Source organism: Eretmochelys imbricata, chromosome 1 (genome assembly GCF_965152235.1).
Source record: "Eretmochelys imbricata isolate rEreImb1 chromosome 1, rEreImb1.hap1, whole genome shotgun sequence".
Classification (NCBI taxonomy): Eukaryota; Metazoa; Chordata; order Testudines; family Cheloniidae; genus Eretmochelys; species Eretmochelys imbricata.
Genome location: NC_135572.1, coordinates 28,723,062 through 28,739,155, shown reverse-complemented (window position 1 = coordinate 28,739,155; position 16,094 = coordinate 28,723,062). Strand labels below are relative to the sequence as shown.

Here is a 16,094-nt window from a genome sequence, read left to right as displayed (position 1 = left end):
TTCTACTAGCCACAACCATTGACTCCCTCAAGCACCCAGCTGGGCTGCTGGAACTAACTTGAGGGTACGTCTACACTTAAAATGCCACAATAGCACAGCTGCAGCCCTGAAGCTGCGTCACTGCAGCACTTCAGTGTAGACACTCACTGCATGATGGGTGAGGTTCTCCCCTCGCTGTAGTTAATCTACCTCCTAGAGAGGTGGCAGCGAGGTCAGCAGAAGAATTCTTCCATTGACCTAGCTCTGACTATGCCAGGGGTTAGGTCCCATTGGGATAGCTATGTCTCTCAGGGGTGTGGATTTTTCACACCCCTGAGAGACACAGCTATGCTGATGTAAATTTTCAGTGTAGACCAGCTCTGAGATTTGCCCATAGTGATTCCTCCAAGCCCTGGGGTATTGGAGGCACTGGTACTGCACCGAGGACAGGAAGACTGTTCATGCTTCTAGCCTCCTTGTTCCCTGTTGGTGCATAGCCAGTTCTGAGCCATTGGAGTGGAGGCAGTAGCAGCCTAACTGACATGGAGGTGAGAGGGTCAACGTTAAGCCCTATCCACGCCCTATGTTCCCCCTTCAGCCTCTGTTTTCCTGGGGAGATTTGTAGGTCCCTTTCCAGTTTTACTTTGGGCCAATCATTCCACAACTGGATCAACTCTGTGGTCTGGATCAAGCTCCTCCATCCCAATGGCACATGTCAAGGTAAAGACTATGATAACTGATTATACTCTTAACATTCTCCCGTTTCATTAATAAAACATTGCATACAAAAAACAAATTAAAATAATGTTTTTAGGTTGCATGTCAAGCACTGAAAAGAAGGAAATAGCAGCTTTAGGGTTGCCCATGCAACCTGAATCCTTCCCTCTTGTGTATCCAGCCTGTAGTACTGCGTGTGGCAGGGGGCCTGTAGAAAAATTAGTATGTGATCACATAATTAAAAACTGCATCATATTGCAGTGGTTCTCAACCAGGGGCCACCTGGGGGGCCGCCAAGCATGGCCAGCACTAGACTCGCTGGGGTCCGGGGCAAAAAGCTGAAGCTCCACTCCACGGGGCTGAAGCCCACGGCCTTGAGCCCCGCCACCTGGGGCTGAGGCCGAAGCCTGTGCAATGTAGCTTCACAGGGGCCCCAGGCAAATGCTCCCCCGTAATGTGGGCTGTGACTTTTATGTAGAGAAAACCAGTCGTTGTGGCACAGTTGCTGGGGAGAAGGGGGCTCAGAAAGAAAAAGGTTGAGAACCCGTCATACTGCCCAAGGGGGCTGGAGTGAGGTTGAACCTGTTCAAGTGCTTGACTTAACAACCTAAATCACGTTCTGTCTCCAAGGCCCCTGTCCTTTGCTGCAGAATTTAGGTTAAGAGTCCCTTGGAGTGCAAAGATCTACATCACCTAACTGGCTTGGGACCAGACTACCTGAGAGATGGCCCCTCTCCCTGTGCAATATTGCCACAGTTCAATTCCCTCCCTTGAAACAGGAGGGAGGTGCAGGCAGGGCATTTTCTGTGAAAGTCTTTCAGCGTCGGGAAATTCCCTCTCCCCTGGGCCTAGCAGTGCCTGGGTTTGCTAAGCAACTTCCTAGACATGTTGTAAAACTCATCTTATATCGCATGCGTTTGGGGAAGGGCAGGGGCTGAATTTCTTTGCAGGGTTTGGAGCTGGAGGGCGCGTGTTTGTGTGACCACAATCGAAAGGAATAAGAGTAGATGCTGAAACGGACCGTGTCCCCTGAGAGCAGCCTCCAGGGTGCCGCTCTGTCCTGTGGACGGAGCCTGTTGGCGGTTTCCCTGAGCCTGCCAAGCCCGGCTTCGGGCTCCCACGCTCGGGAGGAGTCCGCAGGGGCAGCTGGGCCGGGCAGTGGCGCAGGGAGGGCAGGGCTGGGCCGAGGCAGGATCGGGGAGGGCAGGCTGGAGGCCGGGGCAGCGGGTCCAGCCTGTGTTCAGCAGAGGGCGCCCCGCGTTCCGCTGGAGCGGAGCCGGGAGGAGCCTCCTGCGCCGCTCGCCTCGGCGCGGCCGGTTCCCCGCTGGTGCTGCCACGTCCTCTGGGCTGAGCCGGGACTCGGGCGCGGCGCGGCAGCCGGAGCCCCACGTGCGCGGGGAGCCGGGCGGGACGGGGGAAGCTGCTGCTGGTGCCCGGCGCTGGGAAGTTGGAGGCGGCAGAGCCCGGACCCCTGGCGGCAAAGACAACTCCAAGTAAGGACCCGCGCCAGCCCCCCACGGCTGCACGGGGCGCTGCGGACAAAAGGGGCCGAGGAGGGCGGGCGCGGGGGGGGGTGTGGTTAGGGCTGGGGGCGAGGAGGGAGAGGGGCAGGGAGGGAGTTTGGGGCTGCAGGGAAGGGAGGTGAGAGTCCCGGATCAGGGCTTTGAGAGGCATGGGGGGGGGCATGGCTGCTGGGGCTGCGGCGGGCACCAGGGAGTTACCGAGGGGGTGTCGGGGCAGGTCGCTGTGCAGACGGAGGGGAACATGGGGGTGCCCAGATCAGGGCTGGGTGTGGAGCCGCAGGGAGCAGGTGCTTTGGTGTGACTGGGGAGACTCCCGACGTGGGGCTACCAGACAGCTGTTCTCCTGCCTACGCTACGTGGATTTAACTCCCGGTGTGGAGTCATGCAGGCCAACTTCCTGGGGACTTTGCCGCTGCTGCCAGAGCCCCCTCCCAAGAGCCTGGTGGTTGGATTTACGACCAAACTGAAACCAAAAGGAAATCGGTTCCAAAGGGAGTCCGATGCTTTGGGGGAATATTTCTTCATGTCCCCGGGCACGTTACAATGTTTTACCGGTGCCTGGGGACGGACCTGGATACTCTAAGCGCTCTTACCCGGTAGGGAAGGATAGTTGTGGTTCAAACAGCTACATTTTTTTTAAAAAAAGCACATAGGCATGTAATAATCTTAGCAGAGAGCTAGTCTGGGGGGGCGTTGGTAGTTGTAAAAGTAAATTTAGCTTGGCCGTAGGAAATCTGAGTAAGAAGAGGAGCCTCTAAGTGACAGTCCAGAACTGCTGGCTAACATTTCAGTCCTTTCTGAATAGTGAAGAGTAAAGGCTGCTTTATTATTAATTTAGAGTAATTAGCTCTATCTTGTTAATTCTTTCATTCTTGATTTATCCAGTGAAGATAACAGACCATGAGTCAAGGCCTTTAGCACTAATCATTAAAATGAAATTTCCGTGGACAGTATTTCACTAGAAATCACTGTTTTTGTTGCTGCCGGTTTCTGTGCTCACTGATTTGGGGTGGGGTTTTTTTGGTACTGTCAGTAATTTAAACCAATATCAATTATGCATTTCCTTTCATTATTCTAAGAAGAATTACAGTATTTGTTGCTGGTGACAAATCGTAGACTTCCCTTCGATAATTTTATTAAAGATTCAGTCACTCCCTTTGAAAATAGTTCTGAGACATTAATAGGAAATAATTAAATAAGAAATGTCTTCATTGTTGAATTTTTGGATTTAAGCTCCCCAAACTTGCAGTACAGTTGTAATTGAACAATGATTGAGACTTGCATTGAAATGGCATATTGAAAATCTTAGGAGAGGATTATAAAGAGACCCAGTAAACTGTAGGCTAATCCATTTTAAATTTAAGTAATGGGGCTTTGTCTAGTTTCTAGGCCTAATGTGTCAATTTGTAGGGGCAAGACATGAGTAGTGTTTTGAGGCAAGTTTAATTTATAGCTTTTTTGTGTTTTGATTGTCAGTTACCTACAAGAAACTGTTGTTGTGTTTATAAACCACTTAATTCTTAATGTTTCAAATCTTATATTGAAGAAAAAGAAAAAAAAACCCCATCATTGTCAATGGAGATTTCCCTTTCTGTGGTCCCAGTTCTATTGTGAAGTCTGCACAAGACTCACTCCTACATCCATTTGGATTACATTGCAGCAGCAGGGCCTTAGCATGTTTCCTGTCCTTTTTCTTATAAAACTCTCAAATCCCAGATGTGTGTTGCCAATTATTTTACTGTTGGCTTCTGCTACAAGTCTTGAGCTATTTTAAAAAAAAAAAGAAGTTGAAATGTGCTCAAGTGTCTTGTTGAGCTAGATCCTAACTGCATTTTAGAGGCCTAGTTACAACATATAACTATCTTGCGATATAGCTGAGAACACAGTGTCTTTGAAATGTGTTTCTGAACTGTGCTAGGGCTATGGACTTTCAGGTAATATCTGCACTAGAGAACTGAATTATTGGTAATTGAACCAGGGATATTGCACCAGTGTAAGTACTAATTGCAGAGTGTGTCCCCCTAGGCCAGGGGTGGCCACCCTGGGGCTCCGGAGCCACACGCGGCCCTTCAGAAGTTAATCTGCGGCTCCTTGGACAGGCACCGACTCCAGGGCTGGAGCTGCGGGCGCCAACTTTCCACTGTGCTGCGGGCTGCTCACGGCTCAACCCCCGACTCTGCCCCAGGCCCTGCCCCCACTCCACCCCTTCCCGCCCCCTCCCCTGAGCCTGCTGTGCACCCCACCCATCCTCCTGCATGCCACAAAACAGCTGATCAGGAGGTGCGGGGAGGGAGGGGGAGGTGCTGATTGGCCGGGCTGCTGGTGGGTGGGAGGTGCTGGGGGCGGGTTGGGGCTGCTGACGTATTACTGTGGCTCTTTGGCAATGTACATTGGTAAATTCTGGCTGCTTCTCAGGCTCAGGTTGGCCACCCCTGCCCTAGGCTTTAGAAGGACCTTCTGCAAAAGGAAAATTAGGGAACAGAGGTCAAATTCCCTTCATTCACTGGGAAACTTCAGTAATTACCTGGAGAAATTCCCATAGCAGTACCCATTTCCCAGGTATTTCGTCAACATGGAACACTCGGTGCTTACGTACCGCTCAGCAAGGAGGTGTTTGTTGAAGCATTTCAACAGTGAGTGCAAGGTGGTTGCAGTGAGGTGGTAGAGGGGATTCTGGCAGTTGAAGTGGAGATGCAGAGACTAAGATGAGCAGCTTTCCAACTATGTCAGGCAGTTATTGTGCATCTTCCACCAATGTCTGAATATGTGTTTGTCTGTGTGCTATACCTGAGGATGATCTTTAGCAGGTAGAATGCTGTTTTGGGGCCTGGTCCATGACCACAGACTGGCGGGACTCAGTTGTTCTCAAGACCTGGGACCCACAGCTGTAGCTACATAACTGCAGCACCTTTGTATCTCTTTGTTTAGAACTACACTGCTGTGTTGAGGTAGTCAGTGAAGCAGGAGGAGTGGAGATTGTCCTATGAGAGCTGGCACCAGTTTGTGGCTGGGAAATGAACAGTGGTAACTACTGTTGTGGTGGTGATCACAACAACAGGTGGGATAGGCAGTGTAGTTATTTCCCCACTTGTGGCTTGTGTCAGTTTGCTAGGATAATATACCTAAGAATATTTTTCACACATTAAATAGGAAGACAGTGAAATGTGATATGTGTAGGTAAGAGCAGCATGCTAATGAGGTGCCATGATCTGGCACATGAGAGGATAGATGCACTGTACTATAAATCCTTTGGCTGTGGTGCTTGAAATTTTACTTATTGCAATAACGTTGTAGTTTCTGAATTGCAGTTTGTGTTGCATGTAATCCTCTTCTTCTTGCCATTTCACTGCTGGTCAAATAACATGACTTGACCAGCTGCAGTTCACACCAGATCGAGCACCTTGACTGGGAGTAGTGGTCAATGCTGCTAAGTGGGGTCTCCAGTTTCCCACTCTAGGGAGTTACAGAGAAACCAAACTGGCTGGGCTGGGGAGGGACTCGGTAGCTGCCCCTTGCATTGTGGAGGTGTGTGTGTGTGGGAGAGGGAACGGGAACAGGAACTGGCAGAGCAGAGGGAGAGGTGGATGTTCTTGCTCTAATAGGAGGCTGTATCTACCCTTTTACAGTGATGGCAGTGCTCATAAGAACCTGGAAAATTCTGCCAGGTCCAAGCCTGCAAAATCAGCCCTCGCTGGGACACTTGATAATGAAAAGCTACTTACCTGACCTAGACAGCACCTCCTCTCCTGATTCCCCTCCTGGAGTGAGTTGAGCTCGGTCTCTGCTGCCATGACTAAATCCCAGTTCTGCACACACAGCTCCTGGCCATGTCTCTGGCATCTCCTCTTCCAGTTTCTGTGGTCTGTGTGGTTCACTGAGCCAGTCGTCTCCTTGTCCCTCACACTGCACAGCAAGATGTATCCATGTTGTCCAGTAGCATCTTGGGCTGTATGGCAGAGTGAGGTTCCAGGTGCCTCCAAGAAACTCCCTAGTTTTCCAGACAAAGCCCTTGTGCACACATAAGATTCCAAGTCTGAATGCTGGTGCCTGGAGTTTATAGTGCTGGCTGCAGCGATAGGTGCTGGGGTGTGGCATTCCACTTGGCTCAAGTTTAACTTGCTTTTAAAATCACTTGCTCATTAAAGTATCTTACTCCCGCCTCTTCTTACGGCTCTTGTGAGGTGGAGATGGGAGTTCCACCATGACATCAGGAGAAAGGGCCGGTGGCCAAATCCCTGGTGGGGTCTCACAGTGAGACCGGAGACTGTCTCAGGCTGACACATGCATTTGGAGGAGGGAATGAAGCAACTGCATTGCCTTCTGACTCCCTGCTATGCATGCACAGGCCTCCACGATTACCGCAGGGTTAGCTGTTTTCATGGTAGCAGCTCTGAAAATATAGATGTAGGCTTTTTATTCAAACGTGGCATTTTTGAGCATGTGAAACCCCCTAGGAATCTCCTTGAGTGCATTGTTTTGTGCCGATGTTCTCTGGCACGGCAGCTGTGTTGTCTTTTTGCCTGAACTTTTCATTCAGTTCCCGATAAAGGTGAAAAATTCTCTTGCTTTCTGCACGTACGCAGAAGAGCTAAGGCAGCAGATGGGCTCTGTGACGATCCATGACTCTCATAGTTAACCCTGTTTGTGGGTAATAGTGAGGCCCTTTCAAATTAGTATGTCTGTACATGGATATGAAAGTCTTGTCTAGAACAGGGAAATTTGTGCTGGTATAATTGCTTCAACATACTTGCCGTGTTGCGTCGGCCCAGTGTGTAGGCTCTCTACACAACAGCAGGCTCCTTTTTGTGCTGATGCAGTATGTCTAGGTTAGGGGTTTGCATTGGCACAATTACATCAGTGCAGAGACAGTGGTTCAAATTTCTGTAGTCTAGATAAGCCCTAAAACAACTGTTGAGAATGGGGGAGGGAGGAAGTAGGCTCTGTACATTAGTGCTGACAAACTGAAAATCGGATGCTATGGGGCTGCCTTATATATTCAGCCACAAGAAGATGAATTCATTTGTTCCTTCTGCTGTGGGTCTTTAGACATACCTGAGCCTTGAGGTGATGAGAATGTGGTATGTTCCGTTGGTCTCCGTATTTTTTTCCCCTCCTGAGTTATTTAGTCCTTTTTTCCTATTCTGCTCCATTTGGTCTCTTGCGCCTCTTTTTTTGTGCTCTTGCTCTGTGATTTTTGTCATCTCTTCCTTTTTGTATGTGAGATTTTTGCTTTTGAAAGTGAAGGGACTAAAGAGTCTTGACTGTTTTAGTAATTAAAAACTCCATGGCCCTTTTCACAAGAGTAGGGGATCCCCTGCCCAAATGAGTCTTTAAATTTCCAAAGTTAGCTAAATTACATTTGGTGTATATAGAGCTTACAAAGGCTCTTCTCACAGATTTACCATTATTGGCAAAATTCTAAATTGAATAAATAATTACATTGTGCTGATTTGACTTCCCCATTTGATTTCAGGTGGATGTAGTAGACATTTCCTGTCCTAAATAGTTGCTGTATGCTTACAGTTGCCTCTTAAAGAGCTGGCTGCATTTTGGTGGTGGATAAGGTAATCCTGTATCCTTCGTTTGTCAACTGTTTGGGATCATTTGGGATGACAGGCAGTTGAGTGACTTTGTCTCCATCCCCCAGTGATATGCAGTGTTGTGGGATCTGCAGCATGGTGACCTAAATTCTAAGTTAACCAAGCTTTTTGTGTGGGATATTGATAAAAGCAAGACCCAGAGCCAGGTGTAGGCTGTGTGGTCAGGCAAACAACATATAAATAAGCGTTGACACACAGCATTCTAAATGCTCTTCAGTCCTGACCTGCGATGACCTGTACTCTCCTAAGCAGAGGCTGCCAAATGTGCCAAATTATTTTTCTTATTTATTATCTTAGGCACGGAACTTATTGTCTAAATGATGATGCAAATTGGACACAGTGGGAGACTTGGGGGAAGTTGCTGTCATAGGGAATGGTGGTTGTGATGGGGGCACTTTCATCATATTTTACTAATATGGTTTAGCATCTGTGGGCTTTTCATGGGGTGGTGAATTTGGAGGAGGAATATGAATGGAGAGAGTGAGTGCCGGGCACACTTGGATAGTTGAGATTTGCTGGAGCAGTGTGCAGTGTGGCAGAAGGTGCTAAGAGACCAGTGTGTGGTGCTTTTTTGGTTTAGCCAGAAGAGCACCAGAAAGGAGGCTGAGGCCAGGTCTACGCTACAGACTTGTATCAATATAACTATGCTGATTACGGGTGTGAAAAATCCACACCCCTGAGCGATGTAGCTATGACGACCTAACCCTTGGCATACACAGCGCTAGGTCAATGGAAGAATTCTTCTGTTGACCTCGCTACCACCTCTCTAGGGGGTGGATTAACTACAGTGAAGGGAGAACCTCACCCATGGCTGCAGTGAGTGCCTACACTGAAGGGCTACTGCAGCGCGGCTTCAGCATTACAGCTGTGCTGTTGTAGTGTTTTAAGTGTAGACGTACCCTCAGTTTAGTTCCAGCAGCCCAGTGGTTGTGGTGTAGTCACGTCTTCACTAAAGCGTTACAGTGGTACACCGGAGCGCTGTATGAGAAGACAAGCTTTGAGATTCATTATCAAACTCTGTAATGCTTATGATCCAGGCCAGAGTCTGAACTTGTGACTAGTGCATTTAGCCGTTGTCCTAGCTAGCCTCTGATCCTCTTCCCTTTCATGATCTCTATTTTATCTTCTGTGCGGATTGCAGGTCTTTCTGATTAGACTTTTTCTAATGAGGCTTTGCTCTGTACGTTCATTATTCTGTGTGTTTTCTTCACCCGTAACTTTTCCCCAAATGTGTTCTTTATTTGTCACTCCTCTTTTGGTTATTTTTAGTTACACCCCTTGGTTTTACTTTTTTTTTTTTTTCTTTTAAATTTTGTTTACACTTGCTCTTTCTTTGCTTTCATTGCCTTATGTTTTACTCCTTTCAACTTTTATCCTCAAAGGAGCTAGTTTCACTCTTGGAGACCAGCCCTCCCCTATTGATTGCCAGCTGCTTTTATTGAAACTAATCTGCATTCTCCACTCTCATTGTGCTAGACAGAGCACTAGTGATTTTGATTAAAGCTCTTTCCCCAAAGGCTTTGCTCAGAATTGTCTCTGTATTGTACAAAAGGAGCGGAGAATAAAGAGCAGCATCAGTTGTAAAAGCTGCTTCTGCCTAAACCAATGTGCTTGTGTCTTTGTCGCAAGGAAAGTAAGAATGTGGCAGCCTGTGCCCAGGGCACAAATGACTCCTTGAGAGGAAGGAGTGCTGTTGCCCATGGTAGTGAGTTATATTGTGCACTGTTTTACAGTGTGTATGCCACAGAACCAAAACAGTTTGACTGAATCTGTTTGTTGCCTCAGTCCTGTTGTTTACAAGCACTTACCTACCTGTGATTTTTTTGCCCATCAGCAGGACCAAAAAAATTGATTAGAGAGCAAATATTCTAAGGTTAAAGAGCCAGGATCAAACTTTTGCAAACTTGGAAAAAACCTTGAGCAAATATTACTTTTTAAAATGTTATGGTAACTTTTAATGCTGTGGGCACTCTTTATTCCAGACTTTCTCCTTGCACCTTATCTTGTTGGGATCATATGCTCGCCCTCAACCTGTCTTCATTATGGGGTTCCCACTACCCTATGTGTATGTGTGATCATGCCTTAGATGTGCTGGGCCCTTGGGTTTGGAATTCAGATCCACCTCTTAATTACACCAAAGTCCTTCCAGTTCTCAGGCAGTTTCCCCCATATTAATAAGTTATCCCTGGACCCTTTTTCCCTGTGTCAATTTGCTCGTCTGACACTTTTGAGGGTGTTCCTATGTATATCATACAGTGCCCTAAGTGCCAGGGCTTGGAGAGGGGCGTTATAAACAAACTATTATTAAAACTCAACCTAGATGTCTTGGATTTTATACTTCATTTCCTAGCATGGCTCGCTGTCAGAAGGAGATGCTGGTAACATCTTACATTTTTATATAGCACTTTTCCATTCTATGGGGTCTTAAGGTGCTTTATAAATATGGCCTCAATCCTATAGTCATTTACACACAAAGTAGTCCCACTGAGTTCATGTATAAAGTTGCTTACCTGCATGTTTGCAGGATCAGGGTCTCTATGGAAACTGGAATCACTTTATTACCACCACAGTGGAGCGGCCTCTGGAATAAAGGCAGCAGCTGTTTAACGATGTTCAGCAGCATGACAAGTTAAGACAGAAACTGAAGAATAAACTATCCAGTTTGAAACAGCTTGGGGAATTTAGTTTGGCAGTGTTAGGATATAGATATTCAGGCTTGCCTGTAAAGGCCTATACTTTAAGAATGTAGGTATATGTTTATCATTTAGCTAGTAATAGAGGTATACAAGAAAGAATCTGTGTAAGGGCCTTCTCTCACTGTGACAGTCTGAGGCCCTGTTCTGAGGCCAATGTCTTTGGCTAAGCAGCAGAGGCAGCCATAAGCTGGGAAGCGACTGGTCACATCCTCACATTCCAAACTAGTCAATATGGGGCTGTTAGGAAGGTGATCCGATCTATCACCTCCAGAGAAAGGGAAGAGCTTAGAAGATGTAAAAGGAAATTTAGGTTGATAGTTTTCTGTCTGGTAAGAACTCACTTATCAATAGACACAGCTGGGAAACCCTTATGTGTTTATAGATGTAGTTGTGAAATCCTCACTTCTGTATTGTTTTGTTATTATAGTTCCCACTTTGCTATTGTTTATTTGCATGGTCTCTGTCTGGTTCTGTGATTGTTTCTGTCTGCTGTATAATTAATTTTGCTGGGTGTAAACTAATTAAGGTGGTGGGATATAATTGGTTACATAATCATGTTACAATATGTTAGGATTGGTTAGGTAAATTTCAGTAGAATGATTGGTTAAGGTATAGCTAAGAATGTTACTATATAAATTAGGGGCAAACAGGAAGTAAGTTGGAATTTGAAAATAAGGAAATAGGAACTTGGATTTTAAGCTTGCTGGAAGTTGACCCCAATAAACATCAAATTGTTTGCACCTTCGGACTTTGGGTATTGTTGCTCTCTGTTAATGCGAGAAGGACAAGGGAAGTGGGAGAGTGAAGGAAGAAGCTCTCTTAACAGACAGAATGCAGTTACCTGTATTGAATTGCAGGCAATTGTTAATAGATATTTCCTTATATTCATTCTGCTTCTCTTGTTTGACTTACTTAGGGGCAAAGTCCAGCTCTGTGCAGTCAAATTGTGCTTTTATAATCCAGTGTTTGTAACCTCATCTATTGCTGCTGTCTGGTCTTGTTGGATATGGTGTTAGTTTTAATACCTTAAGGCCAAATTCTTCTTCTTGGAGCACAGCACGTGGCTCCTGTAGAATTTGGTGTATCTACATGAGGGTATCCAAGGACACAATTCATCCCTTCATTTGCATGTATTCACAAAATATGACTGAGCAATAACTGCACTGAGAATCATAATGTTATGTTTCCTGCTTCTTGTGCAGAATCTCAGCCACAACAAGTTATTAACTCTCTTTTTTGCATTTAGGACACTTTCAATTTAAGTCATACTCTGGACTGAATTTTTTTACCTTCCATTGTTGCAAGTAAGACCTAAGATTTACTATAACTGAGACTCAAGAACAAAATATTTCCATTTTTTTCCAGTTTGTGTACTGCATTTGACAGCAGCTTCACTGTTTTCCCATACTTAATCAATCATTGAAGCCTTGTCAACACCCAGGAATAGCTTCACTTCAGCAATCAGTGTAGCTCCACTCTTGCTAACCCTGAAGTGTAGATGGACACATGCAGTGATTGACTTAGGAGGTAAAATTATGCTTGCCCTGGACTAAATAATAGGGGTCAACACTGATACAGCTACATTGGTTGCTGGCGACTAATTGTTGCTGAATACAAGAGATGATTACCAAATACAAGGAAAGACTGACAAGAAATAAGCAGACCACAGTATGGCTTCACATGTGGAAAAGGCACAATGTACACCGTTGTGAACTTAAAGCTCATATTAGAAAGATCAGTTGAATGGGGAAAATGGTACTGTGTTTCATTGACTTCCAAAGAGCATTTGACAAAATCTACCCCTACAAATTGCTCAACATATTAAGATCTGTAGGGATTGATGGATACAAATTCTGAGTAATAAAACAAGTATAGAAGAATGAGAAGGCAATTATAATGGGAGATGAAAATGAAAATAGTAGTGATCAAGAGAGGAGTGAGACAAGGTTGTATAATGTCACCAATTTTATTCAACATTTTTGAGTGTTTGATGAAATTAGTTGAAGAAACAGAAGAAGGTATTAAGATGAATGGAAAATGGGTGAATAACATTTTCTATGCAGATGACAGAGTGCGGTTGGCTGATTCAGAAGAAGGTCTGATGAAGTTAGTGGAGATTATATGTGAGTATGGCAAAGAATATGGACTAGAGTTGAATGTGGACAAGACAAAAAGCATGGTAGTATGCAAGGATCCTGGGAAAACATGTAAGATTCCAGTGAACAACACAGACTTATAGCAAGTAAGAAATTATTTATGAAGCTTCATTACAGAAGATGGAAGATCAGATACTTAAGTCCGCACCAAAATAGCAAGAGCAAAAGAGACATGCTAGAAGAATAACTGATGAGAAGGGTCAGAAATCTAAAGACTAATTTCTGACTTTTTAAAATTTGCATTTGGTATGTGTTTAATTTATGTCTGTGAAACATGGACATGCCAATAATCGATTATAAAGAAATTGCAATCCATTGAATTACGGTGTTATGGAAAAATTCTGAAAATATCCTGAATAGAGCAATTTACCAGTGAAAAAGGACTGGGGATGACTGGAATGCCACAGACGCTCGTCAGAGATACTCTGATTCGATTTGTAGGACACCTTTTAGGTGGTTCAACACGTGATGCACATTTATAGGCATTGGAAGGGAAAGGTGACAGCAGAAGACCATGAGGCAGAAAGAGAAGATCTTGGATTGATGATGTGGTATCCTGGGTGGATCAAAAGGACTATTCATCTACAAAGATTAGCATATTGTACAGAATTGGACTACAATGGTTGCAAACCTCCAGTAATGGAGAGGCTATAGAAGACACAATTGTTGCTGAATCTAGGCTATTTATTCCATAGTGTAGACAAGGCCTTAGCTGGTTTCCAGCATTGAAGGAAAGACTCTCACAAACAGCAATAAGGGGGACAGAACCATCTAACAAAATAGGAAATGGTGACTGTAAAATCAAAAAATTTGTCAGAATGTTGCGGGGGGGGGGGGGTGGGTGGGTCTGCTGCTTGAAATTACTTTTAACTCAATTTTAAATTAGCTAGATTTCGAGCTAATCCACTTGCAGGTGTCCTTTAAAAAACTGAATACACAACCTAAATTGTGAAGGTAAAGGACCTAATTCTACTAAACTCTTGCATGATGTTTTAAAAATGTCACTGTAATCAGTTTGATGTTTACATACAGTGTGCTGCAAGGCTTGCCACTCAAACATTGCAACACTCTGCTGGTCAGAGAACCAGAAAGAGAAACCTGTCTGTTATCTCTGTGTCCAAGCTGAGTGCAATGCAAAAATTAAATGGCACAGTGGGGGAAAATAAACTCTACTTTAAAAATCCTTCTCCTGTTAATAATCAAGTGTATTATTATTATTATTAATACACATGAGGATCTGTTTTTTTTAAAGGGGCTTTAATTTTCATATTCCTTTAGGCGGAGATTTCAAAGACCCAAAGCAACAGCTAGGTGTCCAGCTTCCAATGGGAGTTGGGTGCCTAGTGGTCCTTTGTGCCTTTGAAAATCTCCCCCTTAGTTTTCTTTTTAAGAGGGAAATAGAAGTGCCTGTGCATTTGACTCTCGGATTGCATATCAAGGTCTGTGTGGTTTACAGCCATTAGCTACTTAGGCCCTTTTCCCCGTCTTTACAGTGACAGTGAAAAGAGCCCAGAGCTCTTGTGGCTTTTCTGCTGGATACCTGGCATTGCTGGATGTCACATGCTGGTGCAGAGGCCTGATCCTGTATTCCTTGCATGCCTGCATTTTCACTGACTTAAGTGGGAATTTGGGGTGCCTGAAGAATGAAAGATCGAGCCCTAGCGGTGATGCACCTTGACATGCATGACCCCAAATGTAATGATATTTAATATTTAAAAAAAGAAAAGGGGTACTTGTGGCACCTTAGAGACTAACCAGTTTATTTGAGCATAAGCTTTCGTGAGCTACAGCTCACTTCATCGGATGCATCCGATGGTTAGTCTCTACGGTGCCACAAGTCCTCCTTTTTTTTTTGCGAATACAGACTAACACGGCTGCTACTCTGAAACCTTAATATTTAAAGGAGCTGAAGAATTCATTTTAAAGTGTGTGTGCCTGGGGGGGAGGCTGTCAGTCTGGACCTTCTCTTTGCTGTTCGTTCCCCTTGGTTTTGCCCGAGTACTTTCAGGGTTGCTTGAGGCTGTGGTGTTTTTGGTTTTCTTTTATGGCACTGTTGTCAGTGCCTGAGTTCTGAGTCGGGCTCCTCTGGAAGAGAGTTGGCTTCTTTCCATACTTTAGCTGAAAAAGCAAACATTAAATGAAAGCTGTCTATTTAGAATCTAGTATCATTTTAAATAGGAGCTGAGGGTTGGTTTGTTTGTTTTTTTAATGCCTGACCAAGCTAGCATGTGGCAGAGTCCATTCAAAGACTCCCTGTACAGAACTGGAGCTGTAGCACTTTGAAAGAGAAAATGTTTGAAGACAGACAGGTATGCTGGCAGTTCAGGCTCTGACAACCCCCACGAGCACTGGAGAGCAGCATAGGAGAAAAGATGGATTGTGATTAGCCGAAGGAATTAATTTTAATATTTTCAGTCCCCTTCCCCCTTTCACTTATAAGAGTTGCAGTAGCTGAAGCATTAAACATTTCCCACGTGATTTTTGCAGCACTGGCAGTATTTGGGAGCTAAAGAGCCACAGGAGGCAGACACTAAACTTAAGCTCTCTGGCATGTCAGTTTTCCCATCTGTAGAATGAGAGTAATGGCCCTACCCTCCTTTGCAAAGCACTTCGAGATTTACTGATGAAAAGAGCTCTATAATAGGTTGGTATTACTGAAAGTTTCAAAATACAATATAGGAAAACGGTCAACAAAATATATAGTCTCAAAAAAGGAATGGTTAAAAACATTTATATATAAATCTTTAACCTTTTAATTTAATAAAAAAGTATGTGTTCTGCACTGTGCTTTTGCTAGATTATATGTACTAGTTGGGCATGTGGCAGAAACTTGGCTGTATGTCCTGACTTTGTTACTCTCTTGTGTGTCAAAGAGAAGTTTATTTGTGCAATGCACGGGGTAGTTTTTTACGTGTGAATATTGTAATTCACTGATCATACAAAATGTAATGAGGATGGATTATTTATAAGAATTACCTTAACTGGTCATTTGTGTGTGGTGTTATTCTTCTGTGTCCTTTTTCTGTAGTTTGTGTAAAAGTTCTAGTAAACACTGAAGCAACCTTTACTGTAAGTTAATTTTTGTGTGTGGAAGTTTGCTAGTGTATGTTTGAAATTTATATTTGTGTCAGTTCAGGTTAACTGTACCTGTATTCCCCCTCCACTGTCATCTCTCTTGGCTAGAGACCCATGTCTCTCTTTTTCCTGCCTACACTGTGATATCCCCAGCAAGCCAGATGGCCTAAACACCCAATGTCGGTGCTTTGCTTTCTCTCCAGAGGTTATGAACAGTGTAGTTGCTAGTAGTTATAAGTTACCCCACAGCTCTTCCTAAGCAAACACATTTATTCTTAAGGTGAAAGCATTACAGAGAAAACATAAAAAACAATAAATGTTCCAATATGCATGGTAAAAGGTAACCAG

General features: G+C 44.6%; 1 long non-coding RNA gene across 1 annotated transcript in view; it reads left to right on the top strand.

Moving 5' to 3' along the window:
- The first annotated feature begins 1,924 nt into the window (after positions 1 to 1,924).
- The window catches only part of LOC144257463 (uncharacterized), a 42,593-nt gene continuing 28,423 nt past the window's right edge, over positions 1,925 to 16,094 (top strand). The window contains exon 1 of the long non-coding RNA XR_013344547.1: positions 1,925 to 2,189. This is a non-coding gene — a long non-coding RNA (uncharacterized LOC144257463). The remainder of the gene's footprint in view (positions 2,190 to 16,094) is intronic.